The 14,390-nt window shown below is 34.4% G+C and overlaps 1 long non-coding RNA gene across 2 annotated transcripts; it reads left to right on the forward strand.

Moving 5' to 3' along the window:
• Positions 1 to 2,126: 2,126 nt before the first annotated feature.
• Positions 2,127 to 12,474, forward strand: LOC110466123. Of its 2 annotated transcripts, none has more exons than XR_002464692.1 (3): positions 2,127 to 2,215; positions 4,666 to 4,736; positions 11,595 to 12,474. It is a non-coding gene; the product is annotated as an uncharacterized LOC110466123 (long non-coding RNA). The 2 variants fall into 2 exon arrangements; XR_002464693.1 differs by lacking the exon at positions 11,595 to 12,474 and adding an exon at positions 7,741 to 7,922.
• Positions 12,475 to 14,390: the final 1,916 nt, after the last annotated feature.

The raw sequence follows: 14,390 nt of genomic DNA on the forward strand, positions 1-14,390 counted from the left end.
TAGTGAATAAGTTTTCGTTTTTGGGCATTGTTTTTACATCGGAAGGTTCATTTTATGAGGCTCAGAAAACTCTGTCGGCCAAGCTACTAAATCTATATTCAAAATGGAAAACACTTTGATAAATTGGTAATGCCCGTGCTTTGCTACGGTAGCGAGGTATGGGGCTTCCATTCGGCTGAGGATATTGAACATGTACACCTTAAGTTTTATATAAGATTATTACATGTACAGCCTACAACACAAAATAACTTTGTTTATGGTGAACTAGATCGTTTTCCACTAAAAATAACAAGATATTGCAGAATAATAAATTATTGGCTGAGAATAGTATTGCGATTCAACAAGCGATCTTCTTAGATCAGTATATAACATCTTGTATCAGGACGCTGAACTGAAAACAATAAAGGAGATAATATGTCCCCTTGTATTAATCCAACATTGTACTCAAAATAATTAAAACATTTACCGTTAATTGATTAACAAGATTTAACTGATTTGTAAAATGACTTAATGACGGATAACATTTCCCCTGGAATACCAAGCTTAGTCAGCTTACGCCATAAGCTTAATCTATCAACAAAATCAAACGCTTTGCGAAAGTCCACAAAGCAGCAGTACAAACGTTTCTTCGAAGATAAAATTTTCGTTATAATAGAAGGTAATGCGAAAATTGCATCAATCGTACTAAGTTCTGGACGAAATCCAAATTGCATCAGTAATAAGGTCATATTTTGTACACACATCTAAAATATGTTTATTTAGTACAGAGGTAAAAAGTTTACAAAGACAGCTAATTAAACTTATACCTCTAAAGTTATTAGGGTAATTTAAAACACCTTTCTTATGGACAGGAATAATTATGGCTGACACCCAATTAGAAGGAAAATAACCAGATTCTAGTATATAATTAAACAACCTAGATAAATTTGGAAGAACTAATTCCTCTCTAGCTTTTAAACATTCATTTAACACACCATCAGGTCCATATGATCTACCACATTTCAATTTCCGAATAGCATTTTTTTACTTCTTGTAACGAAATAGGAGCATCTAATTCCTCAAAAACAGTGTCATTATCAGTAAGACTAAAGTCATCATGATGGACTGGATCATTATCTTGTTGTACAGAAATGATTGTACAGTTGATTACCATTACACATTGGTGTTTTAGCTTTCTTCTTAACAAATTTCTTATAAAAAGACCCGGGGTTATGTTTTCTCATATACTCCAACATATCTCCTTCTGCGCTCAAATATTGCCTCTTAAACTTACTTTCCAGGATTTTGTATTCTTTTTTCTTTTTCTTTCTTGAAAGCATCTTAATACTGTTTACGTAGAGCTCTAACACGATCGTTAAACCAGGGCTTATCTTCGGAACTAGAAAAGATATGGGTGTCAACTTTAACAGGGGGCTTATCAGTGTTATTTTTGGGCGGTTTTAAAATTCATTGTACTGATATAGAAATATGTTTATTAGAGCGCCAAGGCACAGTCAAATCGAAATATAACATCGATGAAAGCTACATCAACAGAAAATTAAACATAAAATCCTCAACTCCGACAAGAAGATAAACCAAGTGCTACGTAGTTGTGATAGTTCCACTACCCGTTGTTTACGTCGTCTGATCTCCGATCTAATCCAGGAGGGGGTCACCAACGACACAGACACAGACTTTACAATCAATAATCAGTGCTAAAGATAAATATACTTAAATATGTAAAATTAAACTGACTCAATACCTATTTAACCTAATCTTATATCTTAATTTTGTGGCGATTTTACACAGCAAGATGACAGCCGCTAAATAATGTTTTTAGTTTTCATAAGGGTTGAAGCTATTAATAACTTTTTTAAGTAATCTCTTTTTCGACGTCAAACCCCGTTTCAAACTGAGAAACGATGAAACATGTTGATTGTAAGATCTATCAAATACAAATTAGAAGTAAATTGTGGATAATAAAACAGAAAACGAGAAGACATTGCATGTGTTGCATTGCGCTAGTGTCCCATGATGTCTATTTTCTGTATGTAATAATATTGGCTGTAAACACGGTCTGTGTATGGATTTTATACAGCTTTAGGGGTGTGTGTATAACCCATCAATATTTCACTATAAGTTGATACTTCAAACGTGATCCTTGAGGGCGACAGTCGTATTTCATATGAAGTTTGTTAAGTGGAACAAAATTTCGTTCAGAGAAGCAGATTAAGAGGTAAGAATAGGAGATCGTATCATATGTCTAACACGGACAGGGACTTGATGTTATACGTTAATTATACACATGTTTTAGCAACGCATTTCCGATTAATTTCTTTATCATTATTCTTTCTATAGAAAAGGGGGGTTTATGATATGTCAATAGTTAGGTCTACGATTTCAACATGGTTTGTTTATGACAGGATGTTTAATTAAAAATAAATAAATAGAAACATGAAAATTCAACCAAAACAATTATAGAGAAATGTTTTGGGAATAAGGGGAGGGGAGAGATGCTAGTTTATAATCAGGTTATGTTTACATAAATCGCGTGTTCACTTGTATAGTTTTAAAGTGTACAACGGTAGTATCACATTTCCTCTGTACCTCAGTATATGTTGGTTAAAAGATAAGGGAATGTACACAGATTATTTTGCCATCTTAAGAAAAAAATGAGCTCCTTAACGAATATAAGTTAAAGTGTACACAACCTTTACTTTATTCGTGTATCAAATAGAAACTTGTTCGCACATAATTTGACCTTCTCTCTTTCAAAGTTCCCTCCTTCTTACCATTCACACTTATTCCAAACTTATCTCCGAAAGATGCCATCTGTTCATGCAATCATCCTTTCTCTCATAAAGATCATCTTTACTAACTCGAAATAATTTTGACATGTACTCATACTTGCTTATCCATTCAACTCACTCAAATATCTTCTTCATCTACTAAAAAGAATGTTCAAAAAGAGTATTCTCTTGATTTTCCCCCTTTACCAAACGTTCATTCCAACCCTTCTTATCAGCCATCTTCATTACCCAATAATCAAACAAGTCCGCATTGACCCAGGAGTTATCCACCCATACTCATCCTATATATCGGAACTCAATATGTCACAATGTCCCCAAGAGGTTATCCAACCATACTCATCCTATATATCTCCACCAAATATGTCACACTGTCAACCAGAGGTTATCCACCCATACTCATCCTATATATCTCCACCCAATATGTCACACTGTCAACAAGAGGTTATCCACCCATACTAATCCTATATATGTCCACCCAAAATGTCGCACTGTCAACCAGAGGTTATCCGTCCATACTCATCCTATATATCTCCACCTAATATGACACACTGTCAACCAGAGGTTATCCGTCCATACTCATTCTATATATATCCACCCAATATGTCACACTGTCAACCAGAGGTTATCCAACCATACCCATCCTATATATCTCCACCCCATATGTCACACTGTCAACCAGAGGTTATCCAGCCGTACGCATCCTATATATCTCCACCCAATATGTCACACTGTCAACCAGAGGTTATCCATCCATACCCATCCTATATATCTCCACCCAATATGTCACACTGTCAACCAGAGGTTATCCACCTATACTTATTCTGTATATCTCCACACAATATGTCAACCAGAGGTTATCCAGCCGTACGCATCCTATATATCTCCACCCAATATGTCACACTGTCAACCAGAGGTTATCCGTCCATACTCATCCTATATATCTCCACCCAATATGTCACACTGTCAACCAGAGGTTATCCAGCCATACTCATCCTATATATATCTCCACCCCATATGTCACACTGTCATCCAAACGTTATATCCATCCATACTTATTCTGTATATCTCCACCCAATATGTCACCCAGAGGTTATCCACCATACCCATCCTATATATCCCCACCCAGCATGTCACACTGTCACTGAGAGGTAATTCACTCATACTCATCCTGTATATATAAACCCAATATGTCACACTGTCATCCAGAGGTTATACACTCATACTCATTCTGTATATCTCCACCCCATAGGTCACATTGTCACCCATAAATTATCGAACCATACTCATTTCGTATATCTCCCCTCAATATGTCACACTGTCACCGAGAGGTTATCCGCCCATACTCATCCTATATATGACCATTCAATATGTCAAACTGTCATCCAGAGGCTATCCACCCATACTCATTCTTTATATCTCCACCACATATGTAACATTGTCACCCAGAGGTTATCCACCCATATTCATCCTATATATATCCACTCAATATGTCACACTGCCACCCAGAGGTTATCAACCCATACTCATCCTATATATGACCACCCAATATGTCACACTGTCACCCAGAGGTTATCCACTCAAATTCATTCTTTATATCTCCACACAATATGTCACACTGTCACCCAGACGTTATCCACCCATACTCATCCTAAATATCTCCACCCAATATGTCACACTGTCACCGAGAGGTTATCCGTCCATACTCATCGAAGACGCAGGTTTCCAGTATCATGCTTGAAGGTACAATTATATTGTTGTGCTTTCCTGTCGACTTTAAATATTGATTTTGTCATTGTGTGTTGACGTATATGATTCAGCATTTTCTGGTTTATATTTTCATACTATTTTAAGTGCATTACAAATTTTTACTTTTTAGCAAATCTCTCAAAACACAAGAATGTTTGACCTACATGCGAAAGTGTTTCACACTATCCGGTCTCACTTCAGGTAAAGTCTCATTTCATATTCTATTATATTGCTGATAAACCATATGACACATTTAGAATGTAAAATTAGCGTACGACATACAACTGTATCTTTGCCTGAGTTCAGCTAATGGAACTTTTTTATTGCAATATTGCATTTTTCGAACTCGAATATTGTCATAATTAACAAATTGTCAATTAACCGGTATCCTCATAGGACGTCATAGGAGCAGGTTTGGGTCACCTGTCCATATAACAGTAGCTAAGAGTCAGGAGCTACTGAAATATATAGGAGGTGTCGCTCCTGATCGATTGAGTGGTTTTACTTCCGCTTCACTACCGAGTGTGGTTAACCAAACTACTCGGTTGTGAAGCGGAAGTCAAACCACTCAATCAAACAGGGGCCATACCTCCTATATATTTCTGATTTGTTTCGATGGACAAGTATGACAGTTTGATTCTTGGCATGAACTACATACTTAATACAATTCTCTAACAATTTAAGCGGAAGCCAGGACGAAGATAAATCTCTATTTGCGTAAACAAATCAGAGGACGATTCTGATCTGGCATGGACGTACATGTAAATTTGATACGTATATATTTATATTTGCATGGCATTGTCACTATATAGCCTCTTTGAAAGATGTGTCGTTGATTGGACTTTAATTACCATGCATCCCGAGACACAATTCTTAGCGTATTAATACAACACTGACCGGAACTTCAATATCCAATATAAATAAACATGACGGCTGCTGAAATATCGCTGGGCATTGTGAGATTTGACAATGTCATTGTAAATTTATGTGCAAAATAAAAAATAAAATAAAAAACACTTTTATTACAACGAAAACAAGACCAAGGTCTGCAATATCGTACAAAATGCACATCGGTTGAAATCACCAATGCAGCAATGGAAACAATTTTAACGCTCATGCAATTTATCAGAAATATCGTCTGTTACACTGCACTGATCAACAGGGGTTCGTTACAAATGTCTGAAATACACATAGTCTATAGACCTACTGACACATATGTTACAGACCTACTGATATGAGTCACAGCACACATAAACATTTCAGACATTTGTAACGAACCTGTGCTCCGTCGCAAGATCATAATCATCTACCACTACAAATGTCAGTGATTAAATGCTGGCAGCACCTTATCATTTAGTATAAAGAGTAAATTGAGAATGGACAACAACAAAATTATCTAAGCAGACCATAGTATTTCAAGGTTCGTCAACTGAATTATCGGATCTAATACGGTATTCATGTACTGCTATACGTGAATTAAACTCGGAAACAATGTCATATATTATCAATAGTATAAATTTTACAGATTTTTTTTAAAATACTGATATTTATGTAATAAGCTAAACATTTCCAAATAATTGGCGAGTTGTCTTGCCCATGAATAAAATATTGACAATATTATAAGACAAGTCGTTCACAGATATAACCTTTCTTACTTTTAACCCTTATATAACTTATTTTCGGGCCCTCAATTTGGATCTTTTTTCCTGTGATCTACAGACTTGTTTCAATACAAGAACACAAAAATAATATCTGTTGCAATTTGTTCCGGGTATTCCTAATATTCCCTAGTCTAAAAGTACAAAGATGTAATACCATCGATAAGCGGGGATACGGTCTAGACTCAAAGTCAATACAACAGGCCAACGGGACCCAAACATACACCGGATCAAACCACCCATATGTGACATTGGTCATGATGTCAGCCCGCAGATCCGGCAGGGTAATTAGGCCACCAGTTGCCGATTGCCTCTCAGTTACTCAACCCCTCTAAGTGGTTTATTAGTCGATCGGACGCTTTTAAATAATTGATACATACTGTATTTCTAGATTATACGGACATCTGCTCATTCACCAAATGTGAATTAAAAAAGCATCTGTCATGTATATGTTTATGCAATTATAATATATATGAAGATTAATTGTAGTTGTGATAAAAGCATATCTAATTAGTGTTCGATATATTTAACGTGTCCATTACATAGAACCGATCGATTACTCACATATGTGACATATTATAGGGCCTCTCTTTTTCCTCGTTAATCTACTGAACTCACATCGTTGTCTCGTCTCTTCACCGACGACACGTCATTATCATACTCTTCACAAACTCTAGATGATATTGTGCATGTGCTAAACAACGACTTACAAACTCTAGAAAAATGGTCAAAAGATTGGCTAATGTCGTTCAATCCTAAGAAGACGGAAATTATGTTAGTATTCTTCTCAAATCTTCCCTATCAACCCCTGTTTACGTTCAATAACATCCCTATTGAAATAACCGATCAACATAAACACCTAGGTGTATTACTAAGTAGTGATGCCAAGTGGTCCAAACATATAGATGAAATCATTAAGAAAGTATCAAAATACATAGCAACGATTCGCAAATTGAAATTATTACTTAAAAGGGATAACTTAGAGAAATTGTTTTTAACATATATGAGACCAGTTTTAGAGTATGGCTGTGAAGTGTGTGATAACTGTGGTGCTATTAATTCAAATAATCTTGAAAAGTCACAGGATTACCAATGTATACAATAAAGGCGAATTGTTATATGCAGAAATTGGATGGCTACCATTGCCAAAACAACGAGAAATTAGAATACTGTCCCTCCTCTATACTTTTTAACATTGCACTGCACCCTCATACTTATATAATATCCTACCTCAAAATATTGGAGATCAGACTCATTATAATCTAAGAAATTCTCAGCAAGTACGACAGCAACGGTATAGACTCCAAACTATGCGCAACTCTTTCTTTCCTTCAACTCTTTGGAGTAATTTAGAAACAACCATAAGACACTCTCAAACTCTGAATTCATTCAAATCAAATATACATAAGTTAAATAATGTGATCACTAAATGTAATTTATGCTTTCTCAATTTTGCCCCGTGTAGGCTTAATATTCTTCATTGTAGATTAAGAATCAAAGCAAGTACTCTAAATTATGATCTTTATAGAGCTAATCTTATTTTTCAGCACAATGTGAATGTGGACACACGTGCGAAGACTCGTATCACTTCTTCTTCACATGCCCTCAATACCACATCCTACGCCTCTAATTATTGCAGGATTTAGCATGGTATCCTGGAGATATGTCATTAGACTTAATCATAAAGGGTGATTTAGATTTAAACGTTTGCGTGTTTCGCATGGAGTAAAATAGCGCGAAAATATATACACTTTTTATTGATTATAGATAAAAAAAAAAAAAAAAAAGTTTAGATTTAGTTTTAACATATTGTATTGCCATAAATTCATCAAAAGGATTGGGCACAAGTTACATGAACATTATAATCGCCCTTTCCTTACAATTTTATAAACATATATGTACATCATAAGGTGGCTAAATATCAATATATGAAGAATTCCTAGAAGAGTACTAAAGACTCGTTGTTGAGAATTTTTCTTTTTATAATATATATAGATATATATATAATATTATAATTGAATGAAAGAATAGAAAAGAGGTAGCGAGAAAGCCAAAATATATTAGCATTTAACAATTTGAAGTAAATATTTACTGATACATTTATGTTCACCCATATGCTAACACAACCACATGCACTCTCGCACCAACTCCTACAAGCATAACAGCAGTATACATGTACAACAATTGTAATGAATCCTTCTCAGCACCGACAGCACAAGTGATATTCTCATCACTATTCATCACATTCACTTTTCTATTGTTCATCACATCCCGCGCCATGTTGTCGTTATCCTGTTACTTTCCATGTACATCCTCGAAAATCCACCTCACTGTGCCGTCCGCGCCGGGAAGGATCCATCATATAACTGGACATATATATGTGATAAGGAATTGAACAGTTACACACATCCTCGCCCGCACTCTCACGATCATACAGATTTATATATTGTGTATTGACTTTCATATGGGTGAAAAATGCGTTATTTCATATATGTATAAAAGGGATACCGCACACAAACTATTGGTTAAATATTTATTGGAAAACTTCATAAGGTGGGAGAAGGGGGCTGGATCAGCAGAAGGATTTGAGAAGAGACTATAGTTAAGAAGAGGTGACCTAGTTGAACCTGCGAGTACTCGACACGAACTGCTGGACATGCATGAATAATTCGTCATTTTCCTCACTCGAGTTGTTTTCACTACCATATAACGGTTTCTCTCTAGACTTAGTGGTAAATATTTATGAAGTTTTCTGAACATTCGTAGTCGTTGTTCAGTATGTCTGCTGCATGTGAAGAAGAAGTGGTTTGCGTTTTCAATTGAGTATCCGCATGCAGAGATCATCGTTTAGAGTACTACATTTATGTCTAAGTCTGGTTGTAAGAATGTTTAGTTTGCGGTCGTCAACTAAATAAAAAAAATGGTACCTGGAATGTTTCATTTTGTTTCTTTAGAATATCTTTAAAAATATTAAAGGAAGGTGCCTTTTTTGTGGTGGCATCAAGGTCATTCCATAATCTTACAGTAGAAGGTATGAAAGAATTATTGGATAGTTGTAATCGGTTATTTGAAATGGTATAGTCATCAGAGTTTCTTAAGATATATGGGTTCACAGTAGATACCAGAGGTGGAATTATGTCTTTTAGGTAAGATGGGGTCATATTATTACGTATTTTATAAAAAAAAAAAAAAAAAGATGAAGCTTTCGGCGAGATTCCCAACCTGTTTCAAAATACATCAACTCTCTACTAGCAAAGGATGGTAAACCCGTGACAATACGCGCAACTTCTAATTGTAATGTTTCTAATTTACATGTATCAGCGATAGAGCAACCGTCCCAAACCTCACTGCAATATTCCAGAATAGGTAAAATAAAGGTTAGATAAATCCTATTCAATGTTTTACGATTAAGAGTGTATTTTAATTTGCGAAGCATATCTATTTGTTTCTGAACACTTTTATAAATACTATCGGTGTGATGTGACCATTTACAGTTCGCATCTAACTTAAATGCCTAGATGTTTATGGTGATCTATAAAATCTATATAAATTTCATTAAAAACTAAATTAATGTCTAATTTTTCATTGGTATTTGAAATTAGTAATGCTTCCGTTTTCACAGGATTAAATTTTACAAGCAGCTGTCTGCCCATGTTGGAATTTTTTCAATGTCATTATTAGTGGTAGTTTATAGTTCATTTACAGTAAAAGCAGAGATAGAAAGTGAAGTATCATCAGCGAATAAGAGGGAAATACTAACAAGGTTGTCGGTAATATCGTTGATATATAGAAGAAAAAGTAAAGGGCCTAAGACAGATCCCTGTGGTACCCCAGCATTAGTTGTTTTGGAATTAGAAGTGGCGATTGCTTACGTAATCAGATAACCTACTTAAAAGATTTCCAGAAATACCATAGTTTTTTAATTTATGTACAAGGCCTGCATGCCACACTCTATCAAAAGCCTTTGAAATATCACAGAAAACAAGACAACAATGTTTATGAATTTCGAGATTTTTGCATACAGTGTCATGAATTTCAATTAGCTGGTGTACCGTCGAGTGTCATTGTTGGAATCCAGACTGGTATTTATATAGCAACGAATTATTTAATAAATAGTTATGGAGGTATTTAGTAATTGCTTTTTCAAAAACTTTGCCAACAGTGCTTAACAGAGATATGGGACTATAGTTACTGGGGCATTGTTTGTCGCCTTTTTTAAATATAGTCATAACTAAAGCAGTTTTACAAGAATGTGGATATATCCCAAGGTCAAGTGATTTTCTAAATATATGAAATAATGGGTATGAAACAGTATGAGCAGTATTCCTAAGCATATGATGAGTAATTTTGTGATGTCCAACTGCTTTACCTATACTAAGTGATTTAAGAATGTCATCGATATCCGATTGTGTAAATTCTACATTATCAATTCTACTCTCTGTCCGCAGATCAATAGGTGGTAGAGGTACGCCAGAATCATCTATAGTGGAAATGGATACAAAATAGTCGTTAAGGATAGTGGCTTTACGCTCGTCATCAACTTCAACTAAATTCGAAATAGGGTTTAACAGAGGGGGTATAATGTTAGTTACATCATTGGATTTTATTAGTCTACGTACCAGTTGCCAAAAGTATTTTTAATTCGATACTGCGTAATTATCTAATAGTCCATTCACATCAGCATAAAAAAAGTTCCCTAGTCCTTTGTTTAAGATTGTTGACTTAGTTCCGTTGTTTTTTAAATTTACTTAAATTGTCTACAGAAAGTTGATTTTTTATTTATTTGACTAGTCTAACTCTGAAGTGAACCATGGTTTATCATTAGGTCGAATTGTAATAAACTTTGTAGGAATACAATCATTAGCTATTTCCATGAATGTTTTAGTAAATAGTAAGCACATTTCATCACATGTAGTAGCATTAGTAAATAGATCATGTCAGTCGGTGTTTTCTAATAAATCATTAAATCTGTGGTAGTCAGCATATTTATAGCACCAAATCATGCGTATAAATTTTTTTCTAAGATGTACGTTAAGTTTAATTTCTACAATGGTAGCTTGATGGTCCGAAATATCATTATCTATTTCTATAACATCCGAAAACCCGACCGCGCATGTCTCACTCACAAGTACAGGGTTGATAAGTGAGGCACGTGTGCGATCTACACGTACATGCACTTGTATGTGCTATATATTAGTAAAATGAAAATTAGTAAAACAAATCAATATACCTGTAAGTCAGTGGGGATCGCGGGAGATATAGATCTAAATCAGCGGTGTAGGGGAGATAACTCTAGTTATGTCGGTCCGTGTTGTATATTTCTTTGGTAGGACAATATAGCATACATTTAATCTTATCCTTGAGGATTTTCTAACAATAAGAAAATGTCTGTTTATTCCAGGTTGTTTCCTTTCCTGGTAGGATTGGTGACTGGGGTAGCCCTATATTTATTTATGGATTATACTTACCAAGATGCAGCCTTACGTCACAAGCTGAAACTTATGCAAAATGAATTGGGAAATACAGGCAATCAGATGGAGAAGGCTGAATCAGATAGCAATTTTGAGGGAAAGTATCAAAACCAAGTATCGGGAACAGAAACAAAATTCGGCTTAACTTCAGTTGTCGTGAAGTATATACAACAGTATATGTTAATGCATTATAAGACTTTTGTTTATATTTATAACACGTTTTGGCAGATCTTTTAAAACAAAATTAAAATTGTAGATACGACCAGTGGAAAATTCTACGCAGTTGTTTTATCTAATATTAAAACGAAGGTGATTTTTACATATTGATTCATAGTTTTAAACTGTCAAATATTACACAGCTGTAAATATTGCATTTTATCATTTATTGTATCCTGACTATTTGTAAGACGAGCTTCGTGCTCAATATGTAACCAAGAATAAATAAAGCCTATTATTATTGTAAGTAGTAGTAACTGTTGTACACGGTCTCTAGAGGGAGTCTATGGTACGAATAGCCCCGGTTCCTTGATCGCTGAGGGGATATGCTTCGAAATTTTTACTTGTTTTTTTACTTTTTGCGAAAAGTTATTGTTTAAATTATGTATTGTTAAAAACGGCGGATTGCCTCGAAAATTCTTACAAATTCACTGTCCGTATTGTAGCTATATATTCTCTGCTCGAGAAGAATATTGTTATTTTACCATACTTAACGAAACTTCTATTGTATTCGACATGAAAACAATTATATTTCCTATCTATTACATCACTGCATCAAAAAAAAGTGTGGGAATGAGTAGTGTCATTACTTACTGTCATTTAAGCAATAAACTGCATAGATGTGGCAGACCAACTGGTATAACTGCCACATGTGTCACAGACAAACTGAATGGTGCGCGCTAGCGCACCATGATAAGTTTGTCTGTGACACATATGGAAGTTATACCAGTTGGTCTGCCACATCTATGCAGTTTATTGCTTAAATGACAGTAAGTAATGACACTACTCATTCCCACACTTTTTTTTGATGCAGTGATGTAATAGATAGGAAATATAATTGTTTTCATGTCGAATACAATAGAAGTTTCGTTAAGTATGGTAAAATAACAATATTCTTCTCGAGCAGAGAATATATAGCTACAATACGGACAGTGAATTTGTAAGAATTTTCGAGGCAATCCGCCGTTTTTAACAATACATAATTTAAACAATAACTTTTCGCAAAAAGTAAAAAAACAAGTAAAAATTTCGAAGCATATCCCCTCAGCGATCAAGGAACCGGGGCTATTCGTACCATAGACTCCCTCTAGAGACCGTGTACAACAGTTACTACTACTTACAATAATAATNATGCTAAGTCGCTCGGAGGTGCAAAGACCAACTTCAGTTATAGTCTCATAAGATGAAGCTGCTATTGGCAGTACGTTAGTAGTAATATAGAAGGGCTTTGCCACACCTAATGTAAATATATTCTAATATTTACTTTCTGTATGCTTTGACCCATTGACGAAAATGAATGTGACGAAAATGAATGTCACTACAAAAAAATAGGGTGGATACGGAGATTATATCAGAAGTCGGGCAAGTGGCAAGTTATCTTAGAAACACATATTGACTTACATATGCTATCTCGTTGTGGAAGTGATTACATTTCAATATGTCTTAATAAGTGCACAAATTATTTTTGGAAAGATGTCTTTAAAGCATGGAGAAGGTTTAATGAAAAGGAGCGGGTGAAACAAATTAATGAAAGTTGTATCTGGAAAATACCATTATGGTACAATAGGAATTTTACTATTGGGGGGAAAATCAATATTTTTCAAGACATGGTATAATAAAGGAATGACTATAATTTATGACTTAATAAAAGACATTGAGACTTGCACTTTTTACACATTTCAAGAATTTGCTCAAATTTATCAGGTAAATACAAATTTTCTCCAATATCATGGTGTATTAACTACAATAAGGAAATATTAAGCTAAAATTGATTGTAAAAAGGATGCTTTTGTATACCCTATCATACCCTGTAATGTTAAATTTTTCTTAAAAAGAGTAAATGGGATAAAAGATTTTTATAATCTTATGGTAAAAAAAAAATACTATTGCTACTGGGAGGAGAAAATGGGAAGAAAAATTAGATTTGAATAATTTTAATTGGAATGATATATATAAGACCCCTTTTAGAATAACAAAAAATTCAAGACTACAATGGTTTCAGTATAGAATTGTTCATCATATTTTGACAACAAATTCATCCATGTTTAAAGTAGGATTAGTGACAAGTCCACTCTGTACACTTTGTAATTTAGAACAAGAAACAATCATTCATATTTTGTGGGAATGTAGAGAAGTTCAGAATTTTTTACAAAGTTTTGAAATATTGTTAGATGCACTTTTTATCCCATTTTCATTTAATAAAATCAGTTTCCTTTTTGGATTATTGCTACCAAACGAGAATATGGCGTATAATAGAATTGACAATGAAATTTTAATTATTATTAAGTTTTATATTTATAAGACAAGATGTCGACATCAAACGTTGAGCCCAAATGCCTTAGTTAATATGATTAAAGAACATTATACTGTTCAAAAATATATCGTAAACAGTCAAGGTAATTCTGCACAGGATAGGTTTGAGAAAGAATGGAGAAAATGGATAAAAATATTAGACTATGCGAAAGTGTAATTTTAATAATACCAAGGTAAAAACAGCTTTTAATATTTTT

The sequence above is a fragment of the Mizuhopecten yessoensis genome, unplaced genomic scaffold (genome assembly GCF_002113885.1).
Source record: "Mizuhopecten yessoensis strain PY_sf001 unplaced genomic scaffold, ASM211388v2 scaffold11117, whole genome shotgun sequence".
Taxonomy (NCBI): Eukaryota; Metazoa; Mollusca; class Bivalvia; order Pectinida; family Pectinidae; genus Mizuhopecten; species Mizuhopecten yessoensis.